This window comes from Eurosta solidaginis, chromosome 4 (genome assembly GCF_040869045.1).
Source record: "Eurosta solidaginis isolate ZX-2024a chromosome 4, ASM4086904v1, whole genome shotgun sequence".
Lineage (NCBI taxonomy): Eukaryota > Metazoa > Arthropoda > Insecta > Diptera > Tephritidae > Eurosta > Eurosta solidaginis.
In genome coordinates, this window is record NC_090322.1 from 201,366,908 (window position 1) to 201,394,867 (window position 27,960).

At 36.4% G+C, this 27,960-nt stretch overlaps 1 protein-coding gene across 6 annotated transcripts in view; it reads left to right on the plus strand.

The window, feature by feature from the left end:
- The first annotated feature begins 511 nt into the window (after window positions 1-511).
- The window catches only part of LOC137250896 (frequenin-2), a 287,641-nt gene continuing 260,192 nt past the window's right edge, over window positions 512-27,960 (plus strand). For 2 of the 6 annotated variants that reach the window (XM_067784581.1, XM_067784585.1), the window contains exon 1: window positions 512-724. The gene's annotated coding sequence lies outside the window, so the exon portion shown is untranslated. Of the gene's footprint in view, window positions 725-971; window positions 1,172-5,619; window positions 5,905-27,960 lie in introns of those variants that run through there. The other 4 variants (XM_067784578.1, XM_067784576.1, XM_067784580.1 and 1 more) reach the window with 4 other exon arrangements.

The following is a 27,960-nucleotide window of genomic DNA, read 5'->3' on the forward strand; positions in this document are numbered from 1 at the left end:
TCGGTGTCGCAGGCGGAGTACGCTGGCACCACACCACTGCGACCTATTACAGAAAGAGAGCTCGGGCTCGTATTCTACAACTAATATATAACTTGACACAAATTCTAATATTTATGTTCATACTGTGTTTTCAATTTGAACGCTTTGTAAACTCTTTCCATTTCTGCCTTACAATTGTGCTGAAAAAAATCAAACTGTTAGTTCAGCTGGTTCTAAGGGTGCTGTTGCATACCTGCTTATTACTCGACTCATGGGAGGGGGGTCATAAATGAGTGGGATACTACACTTCTAGCTCCAGTGCTCTTGGACTAGTTCATTGCAAGCTAGTTGGTATTCCTTATCTTTGATTACGGGTAACATTCAGCGCATACAAAACTTTCCCACATATGACGCTCCGACTACCAGTGTATTTGCCAGCATTTTAGCACGCTGCCTGTACATAATATAGAACAGAGCTCGATACCGCTGAGTCGACAGTGTGGCAAGGTGCTTTTAGTATTCACATTTAGGTGGTTCGTTGTTTGTGCTCTTAAATGATGAACATCGCACAGTGCTATTAGATAGCTAAGAAAATTAAATAAAAACGTGTATTTTCGGCAGAAAAACGAAACAATAAGCGAACTTTAATTTCAAAAATATTACTAAGAAAATAAATTATTAATCGCATTTTGAACTTACTTAATTAAGTATACATTGTGCCCAAAAAAAAGTGATTAGTGACGTGGTAAAATATAATTTTGAAGTTATTAGTGCCCCAAATAATTATTAGATAAACAAATAGTGAAAAAAATTCAGATTTTTAGATTTACTTATTTCAAATTATTTGGAAAGAACTAAATTAGCTACCCATGCAACAATAATAAAAATTAATTGTTACTAAATTTTTAATTGATAGCAAATCATATTTTTTATTCTGTAATATTTTTAGCTTTGCACTTTTAATATTTACAGTTATCTAAATTTTTTTCGTTTCTGAAGAAAAAAAAAAAAATATCTTGAAATATGTTTTTATTCTTATTATTTTTTTTTCCCTTCGGATATTCTGTGTGCCTGAACCCAAATAAAAAATGTTGAAGTTTCTGATATTTGGAAATTAAAATATTTTGAAATACTGCTGCTGTAACTTCAATAACACTTCTGGAAAATTAAGCGGTTAGTTCTGCTTTGCATGGTATGTACATTGAAAGTATCTGAGTACGCATTCGGGATATCGAAAGCCGGCTGATGTACAATATTAGCAATAAACAAATGCATGGCGCGATAACTTGCGAAACGATTTAAAACCGAGCTTCTCTTACAAATTACAAATGCCATCTGCAAGTTAGATGAGTTTTCACTGAGAAGCTTTTCATGGCAGAAATACGCTCGAAGTGTTTGCCAAACAATTCCGATGGGTGACCCCGATTAGTTTTTCGAAATTTTTGCTATAACTTTGCCCGGGAGTTGAACTCAGGATGTTAATTTTGTTCGCAATATTTTATTTTTCAACGAGATATCAAGAACAGGGCTTCTCGCGAGATTCTCGAATCTCGAATTACTCGTAAGGCTCGCGAGATTCTCAAATATCGAATTACTCGCGATATGCTCGACTTTCAATTCAGTCGCTGCATTGGCGATATCCTATACATTTCGATGTTTTTATACTCAGTTGAGCAGAGCTCACAGAGTATATTAAGTTTGATTGGATAACGGTTGGTTGTACATATATAAAGGAATCGAGATAGATATAGACTTCATATATCAAAATAATCAGGATCGAAAAAAAATTTGATTGAGCCATGTCCGTCCGTCCGTCCGTCCGTTAACACGATAACTTGAGTAAATTTTGAGGTATCTTGATGAAATTTGGTATGTAGGTTCCTGAGCACTCATCTCAGATCGATATTTAAAATGAACGATATCGGACTATAACCACGCCCACTTTTTCGATATCGAAAATTTCGAAAAACCGAAAAAGTACGATAATTCATTACAAAAGACCGATAAAGCGACGAAACTTGGTAGATGAGTTGAACTTATGACGCAAAATAGAAAATTAGTTAAATTTTGGACAATGGGCGTGGCACCGTCCACTTTTAAAAGAAGGTAATTTAAAATTTTGCAAGCTGTAATTTGGCAGTCGTTGAAGATATCATGATGAAATTTGGCAGGAACGTTACTCTTATTACTATATGTACGCTTAATAAAAATTAGCAAAATCGGAGCAGGACCACGCCCACTTTTAAAAAAAAAAATTTTTTAAAGTAAAATTTTAACAAAAAATTTAATATCTTTACAGTATATAAGTAAATTATATCAAGATTCAACTCCAGTAATGATATGGTGCAACAAAATACAAAAATAAAAGAAAATTTAAAAATGGGCGTGGCTCCGCCCTTTTTCATTTAATTTGTCTAGGATACTTTTAACGCCATAAGTCGAACAAAAATTAACCAATCCTTTTGAAATTTGGTAGGGGCATAGATTTTATGGCGTTAACTGTTTTCTGTGAAAATGGGCGAAATCGGTTGATGTCACGCCCAGTTTTTATACACAGTCGTCCGTCTGTCCTTCCGCATGGCCGTTAACATGATAACTTGAGCAAAAATAGATATATCTTTACTAAACTCAGTTCACGTACTTATCTGAACTCACTTTATCTTGGTATGAAAAATGAACGAAATCCGACTATCACCTCGCCCAATTTTTCGATATCGAAAATTACGAAAAATTAAAAAAATGCCATAATTCTATACCAAATACGAAAAAAGGGATGAAATATGGTAAGGTAATTGGATTGTTTTATTGAAGCGAAATATAACTTTAGAAAAAACTTTATAAAATGGTTGTGACACCTACCATATTAAGTAGAAGAAAATGAAAAAGTTATGCAGGGCGAAATAAAAAACCCTTAAAATCTTGGCAGGTATTACATATATAAATAAATTAGCGGTATCCAGCAGATGATGTTCTAGGTCACCCTGGTCCACATTTTGGTCGATGTCTGGAAAACGCCTTCACATATACAACTACCACCACTCCCTTTTAAAACTCTCATTAATACCTTTAATTTGATACCCATATCGTACAAACTCATTCTAGAGTCACCCCTGGTACACCTTTATGGCGATATTTCGAAAAGGCGAACACCTATAGAACGAAGGCCCACTCCCTTTTAAAATAATCACTAACACCTTTCATTTGATACCCATATCGTACAAACAAAGTCTAGAGTCACCCCTGGTCCAGAAAGGCCCAATCCCTCTTAAAATACTCATTAACTCTTTTCGTTTGATACCCCTATTGCACAAACGAATTCTAGAGTCACCCCTGGTCCACCTTTATGGCGATATCTCGAAAAGGGGTCCACCTATAGAACTAAGCCCCACGCCCTTTTAAAATAATCATTAACACCTTTCATTTGATACCCATATCATACAAACAAATTCTAAAGTCACCCCTGGTCCACCTTTATGTCGATATCTCGAAACGGCGTTAACCTATGGTACTAAGGATTACTCCCTTTTAAAATGCTCATTAACACCTTTCATTTGATACCCATATCGTACAAACGCATTCTAGAGTCACCCCTGGTCCATCTTTACCGCGAGATCTCGGAAAGGCGTCTATCTATAAAACTTAGGTCCACGCCCTTTTAAAATACTCATTAGCACCTTTCATTTGATACCCATATCGTACAAACGCATTCTAGAGTCAACCCTGATCCACCTTTATGGCTATATCCCTAAATGGCGTCCACATATAGAACTATGGCCCACTTCCTCATAAAATACTCTTTAATGCCTTTCATTTGATACACATGTCATACAAACATATTCCAGGGTTTCCCTCGGTTCATTTTCCTACATGGTTATTTTCCCTTATGTTGTCACCATAGCTCTCAACTGAGTATGTAATGTTCGGTTACACCCGAACTTAACCTTCCTTACTTGTTCTAACTATTATCTTTCGGTGGAGAATGTCTACGGAGCAGCTCATCTTCGAGGAGTATCTACATTATATCGGATAGCCAGGCACCTCTGCGTGCCTTGAAATCCTACACAGTTACATTAAATTAGTGGATGACTGAAATGAAATTATTAATGACCTGTGAGCCGAAAATAAGGTTTTGTTAGGATTGGTTTCCAGACATCAGGTATATAATGGCATTATATCGTACAGAGCCCCTTTGTGGACTCACAAAAGCACACACCAGGGAGACCATAAGTAGCTGGGAAACAAAATATTTAAGACGTCACTGAATTGGCTGCCCAGGGAAAAGACAGACCAAACTTTTTATTCTTACGGCAACGAAAACATAAGCCAAACTCATTAATCTAAGCAGAGAGGACCTACGAGCTCTCACTGGGTACTATACGGGAAACTGTGGTCTACAATATCACCTAAGTAAGGTGAATCAATCCGATACTCAAATTTATCGTTTCTGTAAGATAGAGGATGAAACGCCGGTTCATATTCTCGGCGAATGCGTCGCTCTGGCAAGGCAGAGACTCTCCCATCTAGGTGGTGTGACTCTTAGTCCCTATGTGATATGGAATAAAAAGTCTGAAAAGGTACTTAGATACATTAAAACCCTCCACATAAAAAACTAGTCTGAAGGTCATGCACAATAGGTCTATAAGTATTCACAAAGGTTGCTCCAGGCCCAATAATAATAAAAAACAAGTAAGGACGGGACTGTATTCGGCTGTGCCGAATCATACCTTTCATGAACAGGCCTGAACAATAATTTTATCCCGTTCGTTATCTCCGAATTTTCGGATGTATAAGATAAGAAATATATAGTCAACAGATGTACATACCTAAAAGATTTAGAAGATAAATATAAAATAAAAAATGGCAAAAAACCCCCTTATCTGAACGATCGGTTGCAAGGGATATATATTATATATAGCTCCGATCGAAATGAATTTTATAGGAAATCTTCTATGATATATTAGAATATATATCACCAAGTTTAACGATTTTATATTGGAAATTAAGGGAGAAATTGTAAAAAATCTTTCTATCTGAACGATCGGTTGTATGGGACATATACTATATATAGCTCCGATCAAAGTGATTTTTTCAGAATATCTTCTATTATATATTAAAATATATATCACTGATTTTCACGTTTATACTTTCTAAATTAAGGGAGAAATTGTTAAAAATCCTTCTATCTGAACGATCGGTTGTATGGGATATATATGTTATAGTGGTCCGATCCTACCGGATCCGACAAATGTCTAATATAATACAAAAATACATCCTTTTGCCAAATTTCATTGAGATATCTCAATATTTGAGGGACTAGTTTGCGTTCAAACAGACAGACGGACGGCCAGACGGACATGGCTATATCAACTCAGTTTGCCGCCCTGATCAATTCGGTATACTTAATGGTGAGTCTATCTTCTATATTTCTCAACGTTACAAACATCGGACTAAAGTTAATATACCATTTCATGTTCATGAAAGGATAAAAAAAACTTGTATCTTCTTTTGAACAAAAATCTTAAATGTATTTTTTTTTTTTTTTCACAACAAGAAAGTGAAATCCAAACAAGTCTGTGATGTGTTCATCGATGAAAATGAAAACATACAAATATACGCGTTTAATATAAACAATCTTTGCAGTTTACAGGTAATTTCAATATCAACAGATCAGGGCATAAAATTAAAAACAAAAACATTTCAGATACTTAAGCACATAGATATGTATAAGTATAAATAGATTTTATTATAAACAACTTCAACACGTTACCTTCAAATTATATTGGAAAATCGTGCTCTATACGCTTTGTTTACTGTTAAATTTTCCGAAAATGCAAAAGCAATAAAAATATCACAAACACAAAAAAAAAATAATACAACAGCGAACAATTTGGTATACAAAAAAATAAAAACATAAAATCAATCGAGGTAAGTTTCATGCGAAATCAAATTGTTTCGAATTTTAGCTCATTTTGTTGGCAACTGTGCCGGCCACACTTGCGGCTGCTTCGTCATAGCCCACATTGATTTATTCGTTATACTTTTTTTGCTTGCAATTTGCTTACACATATTTACTTTATATTACAATAATCAGAACTTAGTACTTAGCTATGAGTAACAAGTGCATGCATATGTATGCAAGTAAACAGCAAAAAATAGTGTAAATAATTGTGATAAATCATATTGTTACTTGACTTGAGAAGAAGTTTGAATTGATTTGAAAGAACTTTCATTTGATTTGACAAACATTTAGTTTCATTCGAAACATTTTCTTAATAAAAAACAAGTAAGGGCGGGACTGTCTTCGGCTGTGCCGAAGACTTCATACCTTTCATGAATGGGGCTGAACAATAATCTTATGCCGTTCGTAATCTCCAAATAATCGGATGTATAAGATAAGAAATATATGTAAAGTTATGCAATTAATAACGTTTATTATTCAATTCAAAGTTGAGTATTCAAAAATAAGTACAATTAAAGTTATGGTTTAAAGTGGATTACAATTAAAGTAGGTTGGTACAGCGAATAATTATAGTAACGACGGCTGCTTTGGTCGACGGCTGATTACGACTCACTTGTCCGCTCGCTATTAGATTTTCTCCGAGCTAATTTACTCAGGCTGTGCGCTCGTTATTCGCCTTGAGTGTTTTACATTTGCGCTGCCATATGTGTTGGTATATGCGTGCTGTCACAGTGCCTCCTCACCCGACTTACATTCGGCCACCCTGATTAGTCATCTGCCTCAGATGACAAAAGCTCTTCGTTGTTGACTGTATACTTCCAAAGTTTCATATTATCGCAACTCGTGGACGTATTACAGGGCCCCTCTACATCTGCCGCCTTTCTAACGTTGAACCGGCCATTTCGTTTAACTTGTGTGATTTCGTACGGGCCGAGATATTCGCTAGCCAGCTTTCGTCCGGCTACAAACTGCGTGCGTCGTATTGCTACTAAATCGCCGATCTTGTACCCGTATTCCTTCTTTTGTTTGCTATCAAACTGCTTTTTGTATTGGTTCTGAGCGCGCTCGATTTCGTGCCTCGCCTCTTGCCGCAAATTGTGCCGCCCTTCGTCGTATGCATCATATAGCTCCTGCTCGAGTAAAAGTTGTATCTGATCACTGCATGTGTGGTTCATTTTGACACCAAACATAAGTTCAAACGGCGGCCGCTTTGTAGACGCATGAGTATGTGAATTAATAGCTTGCTGTACTTTTGGAACTAACTTGAACCATTTTGCAGGTTCTTCTGCCGAGAGCTTTGCAATAATCGACATAACCGTTCGATTCACTCTTTCGATCTGTCCGTTTCCACGTGGGACCCCGGTAGTGCTCCAGATGTGATCAATACCCCTCTCCTTTACGTGCTCGAAAACATATGTGCCGTGAACGCGGCACCTCTATCGGTAACTATGCGTGCGGGGTTTCCAAAAACCGCAGACCATGACTCCAGCTTCTGAACCGCTTCTTCGCAACCTGTGCTCTTTGTGGGGTACAGCCACACAAATTTGGTAAACGCGTCGACGATTGCCAAGATATATTTATACTGCTTTGAGGTAGCGTCCATTGGTCCCAGATGGTCAATATGCAACGTATGCAATGGTTGGTCACCTTTATCAATTACGTGCAGATAACCCTCTTTTTTACCCAACTTCTTATTATAAATGATACATTTCACACAATTGTTGATTACCTGCGTAACTTTTTGTTCCAGGTGTGGTATCCAGTAATTTTGTTGTATAGCATGCATAGTTTTCTGCACCGCAAAGTGACCAACATTATGAGCATCGACAATAATTTCTTTTTCCATCTGCTTTGGAACCACCAAAAGATCGTTACCCTCAATATTTTTATATAACAGCCCACCTTTTATTTTAAAAGCTCCGTATGGTCGGCTATCCAGTAGATCTGCGATTGCTTTAGTCATTGTATCCTCTTGCTGTGCTTTTTTAATACGAGCCGCCAACTCCGACGCTACTATCATAACCTGCTGTGGGTATCGACTGAGGCAATCAACGTGCTTTAACCTTTCTTCTGCTCGGTGTTCTACACTAAAGTCGAAGTCTTGCAAATAAACCACCCACGAGGCAACTTCTCGGGGTACATCCTTTTTACTTAACGTTTGTTTGAACGCCGCGCAATCAGTCACTAGCTTAAAATGAATACCCAACAGGTAGTGACGAAACTTTTTAAAAGCGAGGTATACCGCCTTCGCTTCCAAAACATAACTGTGCTGTCGCGCTTCTGCCCCCGTCGACTTTTTGCTCCAGAAGTACACTGGGTATAGCTGGCCGCTATACCATTGCAATAGTGTTGCACCGAAACCATCCTTCGACGCATCTGTATGTACCTCAGTCTTTGCATTTCTGTTGTACAACCTTAGTACTGGCTCTTTAGTCAAACAATTTTTCAGCGTTTGTACAGCTTCGACTTCAGCTGGACCGATAGCAAACACAGAGTCTTTACGTAGTAGATTTGTTAATGGTCTGGCGATGTGTGAGTATCCTTTAATGAACTTTCGAAAAAATCCCGTTAGGCCTAAAAACGACTGCACGGCCTTAACATTTTTTGGGATTGCAAACTTATTAACCGCATCCGTTTTCTCTTTGCCTGGCCACACGCATCCATCTTTAACCAAGTGACCCAGGAAACTTACAGATGCCTGCATAAAATGGCATTTTGGCCATTTGATTTTCAAACCGTGTTCTGCTGCCGTTGCAAAAACCAGCTTTGTCTTACGAAGACAATCATCAGCTGTTTCTGCGTGAATGATAATATCGTCCATATATAAGTCTAATACGTTATTATTTATTAGATTCTGGAAGACGTAGTTAACGAAACGTATAAAAACGGCGGGAGAGTTGCAGAAGCCAAACGGAGCCCTATTAAATTCGTAAAGCCCCCTTGTTGTTGTGAAAGCGGTGTATTTTTTGCTACTCTCTTCAATGGGGACGTGGAAAAACCCATTTTCCAAATCCAAAACCGTAAAAAATTTCGACTTCTGCAACTTTTCGAGTACGTCCTCAATTATAGGGACCGGAAAACAATCTTTTAGTACAGCCGAGTTAAGTTTTCGAAAATCCACACAAATGCGGCACGTACCGTCCTTTTTCTTCACGATAACCATGCGGCTGGCGAAGTTGGACGTAGACTGTCTTATGATTCCAGCTTTAAGCCACTCATCAATTTGCTTGTTGACTGCTTCAACTTCGTGGAATGGTATGCGACTTGGAGCGTGCCTGAACGGGACAACGTTACCCTCCGGAATGATCTTCAATACAACTGGACATTCCTCAACATAATCGATTGGCTTGTAGTTGGCAATCAAGGAGCGAATTTCGGCTTCGTACTGCGGAGGAACATCAACATGAGAATTTGTGTCGGTTACATTATAAATACTTATCTGATTAAGATCCTCATAAGTTTCCCCCACGTTTAGTGGAGAAAACTTATATCCATCTGCCGTCGCCGCCAAGTTGAACTTCGAAATAAAATCGTAACCCAGTAGCGCATCATACATAACGTCTTTGTCAGATACTACAATGAATTTTTGCTGCGTCAGTAAGTCGTCAACACCTACTTCAGCAACGAAACACCCAATTGGTTTTGTAGATTTAGTACCGAGGCCGCGAAGCTGTTGCATATATGTTTGCAGCACACCTCCACCAACTTTTTCGAATGTACTTTTTTTCATAATAGTTATATCTGCGCCCGTGTCTACTAACCCGCTTACTTCGACGTTGTTAATCTTTATGTTTTTACAGCGTTTCGAATTATGAACCAGGTTTACAGCAGCAGCTACAGTTGGACAGTCTTTCGACATATGCCCACTTTTATTGCAACGAAAACACTTTGTTTCTGCTTGGCAATTTTTCCGCATATGATCCGTAGCGCCACAGTTAAAGCAATGTGTTTTCTTTTCGCTTGAAATGTGCGAACGCTTCTCGTTTACGTGTACTTGCCCTTTATGCTCTTTGTTGCTTTTTTCCCGCAAAACTATTTTCTCGTAAACTTCGTATTGATCTTGCAATTCCTTATATGACTTACAGCTCCAAAGGTTGTATTTAAATTCGTCTTTTAATTGCAGTCCACCAACTATATAACGAATCACCGACTGCGTGTCTATATTACTACGTGTAGCCAATTTCTTCATCTGCAGCACATATTCGTGGAAACTCTCATTCTTTTGTTTTTTCCGTTCTCGTAGCTCTGCGTGAACATCAGCACTACACATTTTTGACTTGTCAAATTCGTCTTCCAACATTGTGCGCATTGCACCATATTCGTAAACAGCTACCGATTCAAGAAAAAGTTTCGCAGTTTTCGTCATTTTCGCCCTTGCTTGCACGTACTTCTGTACATTGTTCAAACCGTATGCAGCTGCGTTTAATTCAAAGTTAGTAAACCAGTGTTTCACTGGCATATTTCCTCCATCAAATTCGGGTATAATTTTGCCAAAACTTTCTGCCGTAATTTTGGTTTCGGCCTGCTTTGTTTCGTCTGCTTGGATTTTCAATGTAAGCAATTGCACCAGCTGTTGTACCAATTCATTATTCTTACATTCCACTGTTTTGTTTTGTTCTGCCATTGCCGCTGCTTCTTTTACTGCTTTCTGCTGCTCTGCTTCGGCCATGACTTTCTTGGAAGCTGTCTGAGCGTATTCTCTCCACCTCGTTGCCTGCTTTGTTGAGCGTGTGTTGTAACGCCGTCTCACTTCCTCTACCTGCTTTGTCTGCTTTTTGACTTTGGTGGTGTTTTTTGAATCGCCTGCGCTTTGGCGACTAGCACGAGTCATATGCGTTGAACGGAATTTTTTTTGACCGATCAACGACCCTTTTTTTTTTTTTTTTTTTTTTTTTTTGCGACTGAACTGCAACTGTAGAAGTACTGTTTTGCCCACTTCACTTTATTGCACTGCTTGCCTATTGTTCTTCAATTCGGCTGCAACTTACATAAGTTTGATTCAATTTGTATTAAGGTTCGGCAGGTTGAGCCCCCAAATGTAAAGTTATGCAATTAATAACGTTTATTATTCAATTCAAAGTTGAGTATTCAAAAATAAGTACAATTAAAGTTATGGTTTAAAGTGGATTACAATTAAAGTAGGTTGGTACAGCGAATAATTATAGTAACGACGGCTGCTTTGGTCGACGGCTGATTACGACTCACTTGTCCGCTCGCTATTAGATTTTCTCCGAGCTAATTTACTCAGGCTGTGCGCTCGTTATTCGCCTTGAGTGTTTTACATTTGCGCTGCCATATGTGTTGGTATATGCGTGCTGTCACAGTGCCTCCTCACCCGACTTACATATATAGTGAACAGATGTACATACGTAAACGATTTTTAAGATAAATATAAAATAAAAATGGCAAAAATCCCCCTTATCTGAACGATCGGTTGTATGGGATATATACTATATATAGCTCCGATCAAAGTGATTTTTTCAGAATATCTTCTATGACATATTAGAAAATATATCACCGAGTTTCACGCTTATACTTTCTAAATTGCGGCAGGAATGGCCAAAATCGTCTTATCTGAATGATCGGTTGTATGGGAGATATATCTAATAATGGTCCGATCCTACCGGATCCGACAAATGACTAATATAATACAAAAATACATCCTTGTGCCAAATTTCATTGAGATATCTCAAAATTTGAGGGACTAGTTTGCGTTCAAACATACAGCCGGACGGACAGACGGACGTACGGACAGACGGACATGGGTATATCAACTCAGTTCGTCGCCCTGATCAATTCGGTATACTTAATCGTGAGTCTGTCTTCTATATTTCTCAATGTTACAAACATCGGACCAAAGTTAATATACCATTTCATGTTCATGAAAGGTATAAAAAACAAACTAAACCTATTATACCTATTTAGATATTTAGGCCGAGCTTCTCTTCATATTTGCGTCGTTCTCTTTTTAATTTCTTTTTTAAGAAATCGCTGAGCGGGACCAGATGAATAAAAAGAGATAATAATAACATTCACTATGATCACCTGAATTGGTTTAACGCCGCTTTTATGTAGAGTTCCCGTGTTCTAGACATCCTTCATGTTACTTTTTCAACACGTATCTTGTGGTTAAGAAAGGCAAAGTTAAAAGGACTGCGCCGAGAAGTTGCATCACAGCCTGACATTTAGGCCACAATGAGTCCACTCCCTAAAGGATGAAACCACTTTATGAGGTAAATAAATTTATATATCGCCCTTTCTTTGACCTATGTAAGCTCCACAAGATCAGTGAAGAATCAATTTTAATGGCTCGCATGTAGGAGGTGCTAATGAGAGCATATTTTTGTAGCGTTTAGCGTTCGTGCTTGCATGGAATGGACTATAGGATTATAGGTAACGAATATTTCTCGGGAGGGATGTGAAAGCTCGCACTCCTACTAGCCCGCTCATCTGCCCTACAGTTGCCTTCAATATGTCTGTGTAGATGTTCTTATATAAATCATATACTGAATTTCTTTGCTATCTTATTGATAGAACTGCGCCATTCAGTGAGCGACTTTGATTTGTCGAGAAATGAGTTCAAGTCCTTTACGCAGTCTGACAGTCTAAGAAAATTATCAAAATTCTGCCGTCTTTAGGCACACAGCACCGTGTATTACGCTAACACTTCAGCTTGACTTAGCTATAGTGCTCGAGAAAGCGAAAGAAGATTTTCATTTCTACGTCCGATGAAAATATCCACCCTTTCGCCTTCCCGACAAGCTTAGAGCTATCGGTTAATATGTTAGTGATACCCTAAACAGTATGTTGCATGTTTCCGTGTCTATTCTTGCCATGTGGAAGTGTACAATGTGTATTTCCTAATGTTGCTATGAGTTAAATATTCATCGAGTATTAAAAATATAGTTCGATTAGATCATATCATGACTGCTTCCTCCAATTTCCATTTGGCGGTTCTTTTATTTGCAGAACTGTGAATACGGCTTTTATATATTCAGCTATGAGATCCAGTGGTGGCATGTGCTCGCTTTTGCTGAGACTCTGTACTCGGAGGAGTGACATAAGATCATGGGTCAAAAGGTCAACTGACGTTATGACCACTTCAAATTTCCATTTAAAATGGTCACAAGGACGATTGGCTTTATAAATTATATATATATATATATTTTTTTTTTTTTGACTATATGGCCATTTAGAAAATTTTCATTTGATATTATGCCCAATTCTGCAAAAGACTATAACCATATACAGTGAAAGCAAAAAACTTCTGCAGCACTGCTAAGACGTTTATTTAAAAATATTTTTCAAACGAATCACAGCCGGCCCAGCTTCAGTCCGATTTTTCACTTTGAAGGAAACAGAACTGGGCGCCACAGACGAAAAGTTAATGTAAAAATTTGCGCGATTTTATATTCGAAATTTTCTCTAAGCTCTTAGTTTAAGTAGTTGTCCTTATTTCAGGGCAGATCTCATTGGGTAAGTTTTTTATTCGATTTTTCACTAGAATGAAACCAAAATAAAGGAAAAAGAGCGCCAAATATGTAAACAAATTTAAATTAAAGAATTTCACTTATGTTTCCTTTAACCAAAGATATAGCGAAAATAATAAAACGTAACTGTAATTCAACAGTTGCTAACATTTTAATAAGTGGAGTCATAAATTCAGTTGGTTGTTGTTGTTGTTGTAGCGATATGGACACTTCCAGAAGGGCTTAGAGAGTGTTCTAGATGTTGATGGTCCTTTGTCGGATGCAGATCCGGTTCGTTCCGGTACCAAGCCCGACCATCTCGGGAACGATTTGTTATGAATACATGCGACCTTCATGGTCATACCGCTCTTACTTACATTAAGTAATATTAATACTAAAACTAGAAAATAATTAGGTAGTTCCTAGGTACTAGTCATTACACTCCTCGTCAATATAGGGCGTTGATCTGAAAAATAAATAAAAGCGTGGGTCTCGTTAAATTTCTTTTGATTGACAACCGCTCATATCTATTCAGTTGATATTTTTATATATGTACTAGCTTTACCAGGCGCACGTTGTAATGCCCGAAATCGAATGGATATTGCGTTATTTTTTCTGTTTTGTTTGTTGATAATTTAATTTATTGTTCTGTAAATTGAATTGAATTTTGTACGCATATTTGGTGAAATTTTCTGTTAAAACATTTTATTCTTGTATCTTATTTTATCTTATTTTATATCATTGTATTGCTTTTACCGCTGATGATTGTTGCTTTGATTACATTCCGAAGAAGCATGACTGGTGAGCCAATTTTCAAAGTTGATATATGCGCAGGCATTCCTTTTGGTTCTAAGGAGTATAGAAATTCATTTGGATAATTCACAATTTTATCTTCATCTGTAACTGTGTCGATCGATTTACATATATTTCGTCACTTCGCCAGGAAATTGGTTTTGAATGCGATCATTGATTTTGTTAACATGATCATTTTTGGGAGCTAAGATAGTTCTTTGGCATAGCCAAAAAACAAAAACATTTAAATTTAAAATTCTTAATTCTGAAATATGAAAAACTTTCGTCTTGATCGAAGGAACCTCGAGCCAAAATTTGGTGATGATCGAAGTATAGCAAACACGTTTTCATAGGGAACACACACACTGAATTTGATTTTTATAGAAGATGTAGATAGACTGAAGCTAAACAATTTTTTTAACAGCGGCAGATTACTAAACGTCCAAAAGGCATAACAGCTAAACTCAACAATGCAGTCAAACTTTAGGTGTTCCATAGTTTTCCCCATTCCACATTTTACTGGAGGTTTTAGGACTTAACGTCACATAGCTCCTTACCAATTTTAATTATCCTACCATTACGACATCCAGATATATCCCATTTGTACGGGAGGTGCCACGCCCTCTTTTTCCCAATTCCATATTTTCTTGGTGGTGTTAAGGATTGACCTCAAATAATTCCTTACTGAATTTCAATGTTCTGGCATGTATACCTTCAAAGCTATGCAGTACCAAAGATTCCATTTGAATGGGAGGTTCCACGCCCCCTTTTTCCCAATTCCGCCTTTTCTTCGTGGTGTAGGAATTGACCTCATATAACTCCTTACTGAATTTTAATGTTCTGGCATGTATACCTTCAAAGTTATGCATTACTAAAGATTCCATTTCCAACCGCATTTTCTTGGTTGTGTTAGGGATTGACCTCATATAACTCCTAATTTAATTTCAATGTTCTGGCATGTATGCCTTCACAGGTATGCAGTACCAAGGATCCCATTTGTATGGGAGGTGCCACGCCCCTTTTATATATCGAAATTATGTTTAGCCTAAAACCTTCCCGTTGATCGAAGGAACCCATAACCAAAATTTGGTGATGATTGATGTGTGGGAAATACGTTTCCATAGCGAACGCACACACACACAGAATTTGATTTTTATATATATATGGCTAAACCGATTTGGGATTTCAAAATCAACTAACCATCATCTCTCCTTCCTGTATCTTTCCTAAAAATTTCATGGCAGTCTGTAGAGCCATTCTCGAGTTATGGAGTGACAATCAAAACGTACACTTCTTTTTATATATATAGATAAGCAAAACCTACTGAACCTTAATCAGGTTATGCTACGCCCCATGTTTTTAGAAATTTCACACACAAAACGCTTTTATTCAATTTTCTGATCAACGCCCTCGATTGACGAGGAGTGTAATGACTAGTACCTAGTAACTACCTAATTATTTTCTAGCTTTTAGTTTATCATTACTTAATGTATGTATTGTTTTCAATAAAATCGTTTAACTTAAAAGCTTTTTTAAATTATTTTATTTTCAACTTTCTAACCTTTATTTAATTGCCTACTATTTCTCATTCTATTTAGCTCATTTAGTGCCCCTTTATTACAAGGACTCTTTCCTGAAAATTTGTTACAATCCAAGTTCTCAAAACATAATCCTTCCAAAGGCCTTACTTGAAGTATTTTGATGTCACTTATGCCGGACTGTATGTAATATATGTTCCAAATATGTGCCAAATCGGACCACAAATACGATTTTTTTTCAATATCTAGATCTTTGCGCCACCTGGCATTTTCATCGGGTTCTGAACTATATTCCAAGTTTCAAGCTTGTAGCTTATCGGGAAGTTACTTAGATTTTAATTACAAAATTCGTAAACAAAGTCCGGTCGAGCGGCCGCTACACAGAGTCAAGCTGAATAAAACCATTTAAAAATATAAATTAAATCCTTACTGAACGTTATAAGCCTTACATGTATGAAGTGATAATTTTTGTTGAATATGCACTAATAGGTTAAGTGTAAATACGTATGTTTGCAATTAGCAAAGTCTGCTGTTTACTTCTTGATGTCGGCTGTTTTTTTTTCTATTTATGCATTGTTTCCTTTGTGCTAATAATATTACATTCCATCTGAATGACGAATGCAATCCCGAGGGCTTATTGCCGGACTCGCAGACTGCTTTTATTTATATAAGTCCCTATTTTGAGTATGCATATGTATGGAAGTGTGTACACTTGGATGTAAATATCCATATGTAAGTCAGATGTATTCGGTTAATGCATTTCGCTTTATATTCAAATTTAGTACAATTATTTAATTAAAGCTTTTTATTTATCTTTTAAATATACACTAATTTACGTGAACGCTTGCTAATATAATTTTGACAACGATAGTTGGATTGCTAGTCCAAAAATACAGTTCAACAAAGTTTAGGTTGAACTGGCTGATCAGTGAGGACCTCACATAGATTCAATGAGTCTATAGCGTTACACTTCAAAAGAGCTAGAACTTTTTTTTTAAAAGGGATCATTTTGGAGTTAATTGCACTTAAAAAATAAGTGGTCACAAGAGGCCCTTGGTCAGCTTAGGTTAGGTTGAACTGGCCGGTCCATGAGGACTTCACATAGACTGATTGAGTCCGTATTGTTACCAGAAGTTTGCTTTAATGACCAAACTAAAAAAACCGTATCAAAAACCAGGACCTATGTTTTAAAATAACTCCGTCCTCTTGGCAAGTACTAGAAGCTTCCTAGGACTTAAGCCACTTGCTGCTTCTAAATCTGACAGCTGTATTACTCCTAATAGCTGTAGTCTTAGCCTGGCAAGTGCAGGGCACGAGCACAGAACGTGCTCGATCGTTTCCTCCCTCAACCCGCACTTCCTACATATGCTATCACTGACCAAGCCTAATTTAAAGGCATGTGACGCCAAAAGGCAGTATCCAGTCAGAATACCCGTCATAAATCTACAAGTCAAGTTGCAGCATATCTGGAATAATTACTATTTGTGTGCCCTAGAAAATATTTATCCCTGTACACAGCGCAAGATTTCATAATAACATGTCAACCCTGCACGATAAATCTTTACATAGCTTATTTGCCCTGGTCGTGAAAACGCTGAGTAAATCCGTAGCAACATGTTGCATCAACACGTAGCAACTAGCTGATATCTTTCTAAAAAATCGATCAGTAAAAACCGCGCTCGGTTCTGAATGAACACACAGCACATAGACATAAATATACAAAAGCAGCAGTTTTGACAATACCTGTTCGTGTACCTACGAACTATAAATACAAGAAAAATGAGAGCAACAACCAAATTTGAAAGGGGATGACGGAAAATCGTTCCAATATACATAATATTTACCGCTTCTTTTTCCAGTTTGGAGCAGAACTAACGGCGCGGGTTTTCAGGCCGATTATATCAGTGTCATCAGCTTATACCAGCAATTGCACGCTTTTATAGAATATTGTTCCAGAGCGGTTAAGTTCTGCAACTAGTATAAATTTCTCCAGTAACAAATTAAAGAAATCGCATGATAGGTGTCACCCTGTCTGAAACCTCCATTTTGTTTCGAACGGATCGGAGAGGTTCTTCCAATTCAAACTGAAATGATGGTGTTGCTCAGCGTCATGCTACACAGCCGTATAAGTTTTGCGGTGAAACTAAATTCAGACATAGCGGTATATACATAGGTAGCTCCTTTTTGTGCTGTCGAAGGCGGCTTTAAAATCGACGAAGAGGTGATGGGTGTCGATTCTTTTTTCGCTGGTCTTTTCCAAAGATATGGCGCATTGTGAAAATCTGGTCGATGGTAGATTTACCAGGATTGAAGTCGCACTGAAAAGGTCCAATCAACCAATTCACGATATGTTTCAATCTTTCGCACAATACACTTGACAGGACCTTATATGCGATATTAAGAAGATTGATCCCGCGTTAGATGGCGCAGTTTTCAGTTATGAGGAGCAAATTGATTAGGAACTGAAACTTAAGCATTCCGGGGTTCTACACACATGACGAAGGCCTTAGAATATGCCTGTTGTAAGAGGCGACATAAATACCCAAATACCGACTTAAATATTAGAGGATTATGTAGCGCAACCCTTTTAAGAGGTTGACAGCGCAACTTATGGCTTCTTCAACCCAATTGTAAACTTCACCTTCCTGGGAGAATGCTGTTTCTTTAGTATCTGAGGTTCTGGCTGCCACAAGTTCTTCACATAACTAGGAGTGGGGGCGGTATGGCCTAGAAGGTTCAATGTGGTCGTAATAAATAGTTCGCGAGATGTTTAGGTACAAAAGGTGCTTGATACCGGTACGTACGATCTATTGCCAGAAAAAATCATTGGTATCGATAACAGTCCCCAAAACCTTCGTGTCTTTATCGCTAGAACAAGAACAACGACCACAAGGAAACCATGTGACCAATTCAACATATACTAACAATTTGAAAATAGAGATTACTTTTTTGCAAAAAAAAAAACGAAGATTTGCATGAAACAAAAATTGGGCTGTGTCATATTTCCGAAAAAGGAGGAACTAGCTGAAGATCGATTGTCAGGGTGTAGCTTTCCCTGCGGGTAAGGGGCTTAGAATATGCCAACGGGAAGTCTACGGGTCGTAAAAGGTGGCCGGTATACCACGGCTATCCAATACAGACTAGTGTTTTACTCGAAAAAGAGCAATGTGGACGCTGCGTATCACTTACGATACCCTGTGACGGTAGTCATTATAAACTGTACTGCGAAGAGCAGGAAAAGCCAGTTATGATCTGCATATACTTTATCATAGATAATTGTAAAGAGGTTTCAGCTCCTGCCTTTGGGATCGGCCGGCTTGTGGGAGATTCGCGAGGGTTATGGTTCAATGGACTATTAAGCATTCTCTTCGGAGTAATGCGGTCTCCTCGTTGAAAAGTTGGCAACAAAGTTTGTTCTTGGAGGCTTCGTCGTGAAGTTCTGAACGGCCTCTTTATCTATTCTAAGCCATTCATAAACTTTTTCGTTGATTCTTCTGCGAAAAGTCAAAGAAAATTCTGAAAAAATCCCTTATTTATGCGGAAATGTCTGATGAATGAATGGCTGACAAAACAGGTGCCTATCGCTGGTGGATACCAATTGATAAGAGGATGATAAGAGTGTGATATGTGTTCACAATTTTTTTTTTTTTTTCGAATCTGCATTAGGCTATGCTGGCGGTGGCATCGAATCTATGGTAAATGCGATTAGTAGCTGATATTTTATGTCGTATATGCGAAAGGAAATTGTCAGTGGATGTGACGAAAAATTGTGATACAGGTTCTGGAGCTCAGAAAAGATTGTTTACGATCCTTAATTGTGGAACTGTATCTTGTAACTGGTTATTCTAAGGATCAAAACATGATGTAGTTATTATTTGAACTGAGATTAGAATAGTTTTGGACCCACGACAGATTAGACGTGCAAACAGATGTCATTATCCTAAGATGGAAAACGGATTAGATAGATACGCACCCGAATATAAGCTGAATCGATACCAGCGATTGGCACTGAAGAGTTTTTCAGGGAACCAGTTGTCAATTAATTTATAATTCTCTTTATATTAAGGTAAAACTAAACTAATGTAAGGCTTATACTAAGGCATTTGCTCATTTCTTACAGAAGTAATCAGGTTTTGTACATTATTCCTTATTTGTTACGACTAGTATTTTGTTTGTGGAAAGAAAGGTTAACCTTTTTGACTTGTGTGGAATTTGCAGAACTTTTAAAACGTTTGCGGTTTTGAAGGAACGGACATTCATACATGTTAACCTACAACTATCTTCCAAAAGACATCTTATGGTATTTCACTGTATATACATACATATGAAGTCATTCAAAGCATGCACACACAACTGCAACTTGTTGTATGTATTATGAACAGTTATGGAAGATATACCAAGACAATAGCTGACCGCAACAATGACTTTCTGTTGACGTAGACATTTTTATCCCGCTGCTGATAACGCTAAACTGCTTTTATGCTAAGCTGCTGATATTAATCTGGCAAGTTGCCCAGCGATACGTTATGTCCACACTATTGAGCAGCTAATGTTCGTAGATACTTTATATTATGCGATAAATTTATTAAGATGGACCTTATAAATTGAAGGGAAAGATCGTTTCAGTCTTACTGCTCCAAGCGATAATACGTAGGTCAAAGAAATGATGTATACATTTTGGTTCCAATTGTAAATGAAAACAAGTAAATGTGTCTAAGTTCGGGTGTAACCGAACATTATATACTCAGCGTGAGCTTCAATTGTACATTTCATTTCAGATAAATTACTTTTCTACATAACACGTGGCACCGCCCGTTTAGAAAAAAAATGTCTCCCCATTTCCTCTTGCAATAAAATTTGATAAGTGAAATATCATTGATTCAAAACTATTTTTGGCTAAGTTATAGCTTATTATTCTAGTCTACGACTCTTTTAAACTTTTTAAACTTGTTTTATATCTAAGTTGCCGTTGCTATAAGGAAAATGTGTGTAGCCAATTTTGTTACGATATGTAAATTTTTCTTCGAGTTATGGCTAACATTGAAAATTGCTTAGACAAAAAGGGGGCGGTGCCACACCCGTTTTTTTCCAAATTTAAGTGTTTCCAATTTATTGTTATAATTCAATTTAGAAAGTAAAATCCTATCAATACAAAGCTCTTTTTCGCTAAGATTTAACTTATTATTTTCGTATACGACCCTTTTAAAAATCTTTTATCTAAAAGTGGGCGTGGTCTTTAACCGATCTCGTCCATTTTTTCTAGAAATATTTCTTGCTATAGGGAAAATTTGTGTACCCAATTTTATTAAGATCCGTTAATTTTTCTTCGAGTTATGGCTCCCGAAACATAGAAAATTGCTTAGTCACTTTTTTAAATTTGAGGTGTTTTCTATTTATTGTTATAAATCCACTTGGGAAATGAAATACCATTGTTATAAAGCTCTTTTTTGCAAAGATATAGCTTATTTTATTCGTCCAAGACCATATTAAAAATCTTTTATATAAAAGTGGGCGTGGTCCTTAAACGATTTCTTTAATTTTTCTTCAAGGCATTCCTTATAGTAAAGGCAACCTCTCTGCCGAATTTTGTTACGATAGGTTTAACGATTTTTGATTTATGATTAATAATATTTGCAAAATTGATTTTATCACAAGTGGGCGGTGCCACGCCCATTTTAAAAACTTTTTTCAAATCTTTATCAAGAGTTTCAATATCAGTCCACATGTCAAATTTCAGCATTCTAGGTGTATTATTTACTAAATAATCAAGTTTTTTGTGTTTTCCAAAATGTTATATATTGTTACGAATATTAGCAACACTAAGGGGTGCTGCCATCTCTAAGCCGATGCTAAGCATCGCCTTATATGCACATCCATAAATCAATCATTTTGTCTACACATATGTAGGTACACGCAGCTGAGAGCAACGCACAACCACATGCATATATCTGAGATACCCCCGAAAGTATGCAATGAGAGAAACTATAAAATCGTGCAATTGTAGTTACAGCTGAGAAATTTGATAGCTGATGGCTAACTGGTAGATTTTGGAAACGGAAGCGCCTAGAAGATGCGAGCGAGGAAATCAGAGTGTATAAAAGGCAGCAAATGTAGAGGCGCTGGAATTCAGTTTGGATTAAGCACGCAATCTGCTGGGCAATAGTAGTGTTAGAGGCCATTTTGCATTATTAAATATTGGAGTTATTTATTCAACAGTTTAGTGATTCGAACATGGCAAAATAAGAGGATTTGCAGTAAATTAGTTACAATATATAAAAAGTCATCCGATTTCGCTCATTTTCAAAACCAATCTATTGTCGTTCCAAATAAGTCCATGTACCAAACTTGGTGAAGATATCTAAATATTTACTCAAGTTATCGTGTTAACGGATAGACGGACGGACGGACATGGTTCAATCAAATTTTTTTTCGATACTGATGATTTTGATATATGGAAGTCTATATCTATCTCGATTCCTTTATACCCATACAACCAACCGTTATCCAATCAAAGTTAATATACTCTGTGTGCAAAGCACGCTGAGTATAAGAACTATTGCCCAAAGGTCATACTTTAAGTAACCACATAAATACTTTAAGAATTAAAAAAAAATCTCTAGAAATTAATAAATTAAGCATAAATGTTACCTTCACGTTTTAGACCGCAAATCTTGAATTTGACTTTTGTACATTATTCCGTTTGACTGGGACTACCCTAATAAGAAAACTTACGTAAGCATAAACATTTCAACTTGTGGCTTTTTCTTTTCTGATAACATTAACTCCATCATCATCGATTGTGGGATCGGGTTAATCATCCTTATGCGGTACATCGCTTTCTTCGATTAGGAGAGCAGAGAAGTGTTTCCTCCACAATTTAAGTACTCTAGTAAGAAAAAAACTTCATAAAACTCACGGAGATGGGCAAAAGTTAGGGCAAGTTGAGTTTTGCCTTGGTCTCCACTATTTGTTTCTTTTATGGATAAAGTCTTATGCCCCTATTACGTTATACAACACAATTTAGTTGGGTTGTAATTAAAACAACTCAACTTTCAGACAACTCAACTCCTGTTTGGTATTACGAATTACAACTTATTTCAGTTGAACTTGAATTGGTGCTGCCAACCTAAGTAAGTGTTGATTTGACAGATAAATGAACAGCTGATCAATTTGTGGCGAAAATTTAAGCATTTGCAAAAGTAATTTTGTTATTACGAGATATTATATGATATGAAATCTATTTTATAATGGCGAAAATGTTGGTGATTAACATGTCGTGAATGCGGAAAACATTCGCGTGATCATTCCAATACCTTGGAACTACCCAGCACCAAGTAAGAAAATGTTTAAGTGACAAATGATGAGCTTCAAATGAAGTTATTTTGCAGATTTGAAAGTAAGCATTTTACTCATTACTAAACAAAATTAAGGACCAATTCCGCAAACGCTTTCGAGGGAAGGCTGAACCCCTATTTTAAAATTATGCGTCACATTCAGATTCCTTGCACTTTAACGGTTTAACTACCGGTTTTCGTCTTATGAGCCCGTGCACCATCTAACTCTCATCAAACGTGGATCAACAGACGCGTTTCGATCTCCGTTTTGGTAAAATTATAGTTGAAGGGTTGACTGCTAATACCGGTAATATGTTTCTTTTTCGCCTTCGGATTATTCTTTTCGAGGTCAATACGCGTCTTTTGACACCTCTCTCGATATTTTTGGTCGTATTAGCAGTCGACCCCTCAACTAGACTTTTACCTCCGTTTTTAGGATTCGAAAGCGGAAATAATAAATTTTATTTCTGTAGCAAAATATTTGCAAAAACTCACAAAATGGCCCAAGAGGGTCCGAAATATGAGGCCCGATCCACGGTTTTTTTGCACAATAAGTCTTCCTGTGTTGGCGGCCTTTGGCCGCGATTTGTAAAAATAACCCTGGATAGGTCCAACGCCTTTCTGCATTAGTGTGTACAATAAATCTGGCACAATACATCCACATGAAAATTTGAACCGAAATTATATGATAGAAATTAAATATTTAATTTTTGTTTTCGGATTCTTAAATCGGAGGTCGAAACGCGTCTTTTGATACCAACTTTGAAAATTTTTGTTAAAAATTAGGTGGTGAACCGTCTTCTAAAACGTTGCATTTTTTCAAAACAACTGTAAAATTGTATGAGACAACTGCTAGTAATCAGTTGTAAGATTTTGACGCGTTTGACAACTACACTAACACAACGTTGTAAATGGTAATGCCACAAAAAATTGTTAGACGAGGCAGCTCAACTGATATTTTTCTTTGACAGGTTGAGTTGTAATCTGTAATACCAAATTGCGAAATTTCAACCCAACCAGAGTTGAGTTGTAAACGATAATAGGGGCATTATTTAAGTAACAGAGAGTGTGTTGTTTCCATAGATGGACAATCGTCTAGTCCGTTTGTAGCCATTTCTGGGGTTCCCCAAGGAAGTATATTAGGTCCATTTTTATTTAAAAAAAAAAAAAAAAAATATTTATCTTATTATTTATCTTATTTATTAATGACGTAAGTAGTTGCTTTTCATTCGCGAAGTATTTGCTATACGCCGATGACTTAAAGCTATTTCTGCTACTAAGACGCCAGATGATGCCTTAATGTTGCAGAATGATATTAATAAGTTACACCAATGGTGCCTGAATTCTCATATCTCTTTGAATTCGTTCAAATGCTTTCAAATGACATACAAGAAGCCAATTAATCTTCTAACTACAAATTATAGTATTTCTAATTGTGAGCTTCAATGTGTTAATGTTTTCTTTTAGTAAGCACAAAAATTTCATAACCACTAAATCATATTCTATGCTTGGCCTTGTGAGGCGCAATGCTGCCAAATTCTCTGATACCTACACGTTTAAGCTACTTTACACGTCTTTTGTTAGGTCTCATCTGGAATATGGCGTATTTATTTGGAGACCAAGTAGTCAAACTGCTATTACCAGAATTGAAAGAATACAAAAAAATTTTCTCAGATATGACCTTCGTCCTTTAAACTTCTCCGATCCTATACCCGCCAACTCTGCGCGACTTCTGCTTTTAAGCCTTAAGTCTCTAGAAAATCGCTTGTCATTTACGTATGATATTATTAATGGGTCCGCTGACTGTCCATATTTATCGGATAGGACTAAATATTATAAAATCTGCTTTCTAAGTACCATGTATTATTTTTCAAATAACTATCTCTTAATTTTAGTTTGTATCATAGTCTATAAGGATTTAAGTCCATTGACTAATAAAAAAAAAATAAATAAATAAATAAATACATAAATAAATAAATAAATATATAAATAAATAAATGAATAAAACAACGTCTGTATAAAATAAAATAAAAGAACTTCGTGCAATAATTGCTGATTGAACTGCAAATAACTCAATGTAGGTACAAAATAAAATTATTTCTGACTAATGTCTTAATTTCCCACTGCTATCAAAAACAAAATCGAAAATAAAAATTCAGTCCTTAAATGAGGTCATTCATTGATTGTTTACATTTAATCACTTCCATTTTTTTCTGCTATTTATTACATGTATTGACGTTTGTAGCTTTTTTGCAAACATATTTGCTTTTTATTATGAATTTGTTGCTGTACATACCCTAGCGCTGCAAAATATCACTACTAAGGTTTGAATTTTGTATTTTGTAACCAAACTACCCTCCGCGTTTCTAGTAATCAACCGTGGCCTAAAAAAAAATTTTCGAAAATCGGCAATTAACAGTAGTTGCAGCACAAACAGTTTATTTTTATTTTTTTCTGTGTATATGCATATGAAAGCAAGTTTTTTCATGGAACTCTATAACAACTGGTAACAAAAAATATAAAATTTCCAGGCTTCACGTATGTTTTAATGGAACCCCTTAGTCCCCTTAGCGGTGGTTCAATTATTTATCTCAGTTCGAAAGTGTAAGAAGCGACTATAAGGAAATTGTTAGCTGTTTGCTATGTGGCTAACATCTTGAAAGAAACAACTTTTAAGACCTTTGGTTGCTGCTGGATCATGCTTTGAGGCATTGTTTGGGCTTCGTGTTTAAGGAACCATGCCTGCCGCAGTTCACGAAGTGAGCAATTTCTCTCGCGGTTTTTGATGTGTAAATATCTTTGCTCACGATATGAAGGAATCTGAAATTTAAGCGTAGTGCAAGCATAAACGTAGTCGTTAAAAGTGATATACTAGAAGATAGAATTTACGTGTGGTGTGTAGTGTAATGTGTAGTATAAACATAGTATATGATATTGGTATGTTTTATTGGGGGAAATACAATATGAGCGTAAGTATAGTCATCACACTCTAGAGTAATGTGGGACCAATGTACGTGGCAGAGTTGATATGAGTAATGTCAGACAGCAATTCAATTGATGGAAATCAACGAAAACAAAACAGGAAATCGACGATATATGTGTAAAGAAAAAAAAAAAAAAGAAATGATAAAGGAAAAGAAGTTAATGTAAAGGAAAATGAAGCCGGAGAAAAGAAGTTTAACAGTATAATAACAATGTTGATAACAATTTGGATAATAATAACGATACAAAGCAAGGAAAGTAAAGGAAAAAAGGGGAGGCAAGAGGGAAGGAAAGATTAGAAGTATAATAAGTTACTGTTTTTTACGACGAATTATAGTTTTGTCATTAAAAATTTTCGATATGTGTGTGATATTGAAGAATTATTTATATATTGAAAGGTTATTTATATGTTACCAAACAGTCATCGAGAAGGTTTCGATTTGTCATCGAAGTGTTACGCATTTAGTCGAAAAATTATCGATTTGCTAACGGAGTGTTACCAATTTCTCATCAGCGTGTTATCGAGAAACTATCGATTTGCTATCAAATTTTATTTTACAAAATGTTTGAGAAAAAATTGAAACAACTCGACGGCCAACAACGGATGCGTATTGAAATAACTGCGTCCTATTGCAAAATACTAAAAGGTTTCTAGGACTTACGCATCTTGTTGCTTCTAGATCTGACAGCTGTATCACTCCTCATAGGTAGAGTCTTAGCCTGGCAAGGTTAGGGCACGAGGACAAAAAGTACTCTATCGTTTCCTTCTCCAACCCGCACTTCATATATCTGCTATCACTGACTTGCCCTGATTTAAAAGCATGAGTCGTCAGAAGGCAGTGTCTAGTCAGAATACCCATCATGAGTTTATAATCCTCTATTTTTTGTATTATAGAAATAACTTTGTTAGTCTAAAGTTGGAAGACCTACACATGATTTTATACACTTTACAACAGCGCGTCACGTCTTTCTCACTTGATCGATCATATGCAGCTCTTAATTTCTCTTAATCTGATCCAATCTAATTGGGATGTCTACAGAGCAAGCTTCGAGAGCTGCGCCCTTTCTAGCTAGTTTACCCGCTTTTTCATTCCCATTTATTCCAATGTGCACTGAAACCCAATATAGATGTATCCTTCTCTCTATCTACTTTTTTAGGGATTTCTTACACTCTTTGTAGATGAGGAGATCATACTCGCTCATTGTAGAAACACAAACTTCTTCTGTACCCATTTTGTGTGCCTTATTTCGTAATTATTCTAACTTTTTGTATACGTAGAAAACCAATTGTTGCACAGTGTTATAATTGCTGGTTTAAGCGATTAAAAAGCATTGCTAATTTAAGCACATTTTTACAACGCTGTCGATGTTATTTGCTCAGATAAGTTTTCGATAAATGCTTACTTGTACTTCGATATATACTATCTATATATATGAACCATTCGTACAAACACTTGTACTTCATTTTTTGTTTAAACTATTATAAAATTTCCTGAAATAAATTTTTTCAAACATATGTGTGTATATATGTAAATACGTGTGGTATCGCGTACGCGTTCAGAAGATATTCAGCGACGTTTTATTTCCTTTGAACAGCATTTTGCTTTGTGTTTATATTTTTGCTTGTATATAAACACACATTTGATTACCTACTCAAATTAAAAAATTTGTTTGTTAGTGGTATTTCTTCAAATATTGTTTATTTAATTTTCACTGCTATTGATGAAATGTTTTTTATGACGGCGATTATCAAGAAAAAAAATTTTGAGTCGGGGCCAAACATTTTTTAATGTTTAGTATAAAGATTATTTAGTTCAAAAGAATAATATTTTTTCAATAAATTTAAAGGGTCAGCGATAAAATGTGTATTTATTTTAAAAGTAAATACACTGAAAAAACGGTGCTAG